Raw genomic sequence first — 2,513 nt, forward strand, 5'->3', positions numbered from 1 at the left:
ATATATATATATATATATATATATATATATATATATATATATATATATATATATACATACATACATACATGTGTGCATCTATGAGTGTATGTATGCATGTATGTATATATGTAAGTATGTAGAATCATAAATGTACTTATGTGTGGGTGGCTGTATACAAGCACATATGCGTGGGTGAATATATATAAATGCATGTGTATTATACACAAGAATAAACAAATACATGCACGCATATACACATGCGCATATATACTCACACACACACGAAGACGTTCATACGTAATAATTACTAGGAAATCATGATATTATGACGACGAAACCACGACAACCATGACTACTACCAACACCTCTACATCGACCAACAACACCACCACCACTACCAACTACAACAACAGCAACAACAAACATAGAATATTGAACTAGTGCTAGTTCAAGAATAAACAAGACTTACTTCTGTAAACTACCGATGCTATATATGTTTAGATATCAGATAATGCAATGAATGTTGAAGAACAAAGAATCACAGAATCACAGAATCAAAGAATCAAAAGAAAGAGTAAAAAGAGACAGAAATTTTTGGTATACTTCAATTCCTGTCATATATTCTTTTCTTTTGTATTTTCTAGCTTAACGCTTTAAATAGAAGAAATTATAGAGTAAACCAAATGAAAATGTAACTCTTATGCAAGAAAACCAATGCGGAAAAAAAAAATCGTATTGTTATTGCAACTTCTGAAGAATAGGTTTGGTGATTCGTCAACTGGTTATTGGTTCTTTAAATCTAGAAGCAGCAAACACTATATCGATGTTGTTGTTGTTGTTGCTGATGCAGATGTTGCTGTTGTTGTTGTTGTTGTTGATGATGTTGTTACGTTCTTTTAGACTTTCATTTTGTGTTTGTCGTTCATTTTGCATCGGTTTTATTTATTTATCTATCTATTTATTTAGTAATTTACTTATTTATATTTTATTTTATTTTTTTTCTTCGTTTTTTTGTTGTTGTTTTTTTTCTTTTTTGTCGTTTGTCTTTGAATCGTCATCACAACACGACGAAACTAGATAGATAATTAATGTATGTTTTGGGGTGCTGTCTGTGCGTTTATATCTGTCTATTTATATCATTCTCTGTCACTCTCTCTCCCTCTCTTTCTCTTTCGATGTGTGTGTGTGTGTGTTTGTGTGTGTGAGCGTGACAAAGTGTGAGTGTGTGTATATGCCTGGCTGTATGCATCCATATTTATGAATAAAATCGAAAACGCATGTAACACATAGACATCATATATATGTATATATATGTATATATATATATGTGTGTGTGTGTGTGTGTTTATGGACATATCTGTATATTGCATGTATGTATTTATGCATGTATGAGTGTGTGTATATGTGTATATATACGTACAAAGAGAGAGAGTGTGACATATATATACATGTATATAGACAGACGTTTAAACATGTAATTATATGCAGCACTGTTAGTGTCTGTGTTTGTGTGTGCATGTGTAGTAGTAGTAGTAGTAGTAGTAGTAGTAGTAGTAGTAGTAGTAGTAGTAGTAGTAGACATATCTAGGTGAAGAATAGCAATGGCATCAAAGACTTTCTTTGTAAGAAATTCTAACGGTACAAGACAGACCTCAGTCACAAACTTTACAATCAAAACGGTCTGAACCTAGGAAAATAGAGACGCGTGCGTGCACAAACGTATACACATACATACATACATACATATGCGTGTGTGCATGTGTGCATGTGCATGTGTGTTATGTGTCTGCATGTCTGTGTTTATTTGGTCCTCTCTGTCTTTCTCTCTTTGTCTTCTAACTTCGCTCTCTCTCTCTCCCTCTCTCTCTCTCTCTCTCTCTCCGTCTCTCTCACCCTCTTTACATGTATCTATCATTTAGTGTATACGTCTGTGTTGATATTTGTCACTGTGCGCATGCGTTAGTGTTTGTGACAGTATAAGTATCTATTCCGACGTTCGAATATTTTCCTATTTTCCTTTTTGACTTTTGGTAAAGTTTGTTTACTGAGGAATCAGAGCTTATCCAGAAGACCATTCCTACAATGGCCAACCAGCCTATATGCTTTTTGACAGTCAAGATTTTCGAGTCGGGTAACATTATCCAATGTATTCTTCTCGTTTTTATATCAAAACATACTTCTAAATGTGCAGTTTGAAAGCCATTTTACTGCGATTTCTAAAAATCTCGTAATACGATATTATCAACTGAGATAAAATTATAATATTGAAAAAGTATGAATTTTATGTTTTTTTCCTTCAGAGAATTTCTATCCTTGGCCTATTTCTCAGAAAACATATCTTCACCTAGTTTAAAGTTATTTCAATGGTAACAATGATTGAACCATATTTTGCTGAAAAGATTTAATTAGACCTAAACATGCACAGCGCTGTCGAAAGACCTGTCAAAAATCAGATATATTCGACCAAGTAACATACGTTCATTTAATTTTTGACCACATGTATATTATATATATATATACATTCATGTATG

General features: G+C 32.7%; 1 long non-coding RNA gene across 1 annotated transcript in view; it reads left to right on the forward strand.

Annotated features, from left to right (window-relative positions):
* The first annotated feature begins 318 nt into the window (after positions 1-318).
* LOC106878568 (uncharacterized) overlaps positions 319-2,513 on the forward strand; it is a 3,522-nt gene continuing 1,327 nt past the window's right edge. Inside the window, exon 1 of the long non-coding RNA XR_001410515.2 lies at positions 319-579. This is a non-coding gene — a long non-coding RNA (uncharacterized LOC106878568). The remainder of the gene's footprint in view (positions 580-2,513) is intronic.

The sequence above is a fragment of the Octopus bimaculoides genome, chromosome 8 (genome assembly GCF_001194135.2).
Source record: "Octopus bimaculoides isolate UCB-OBI-ISO-001 chromosome 8, ASM119413v2, whole genome shotgun sequence".
Classification (NCBI taxonomy): domain Eukaryota; kingdom Metazoa; phylum Mollusca; class Cephalopoda; order Octopoda; family Octopodidae; genus Octopus; species Octopus bimaculoides.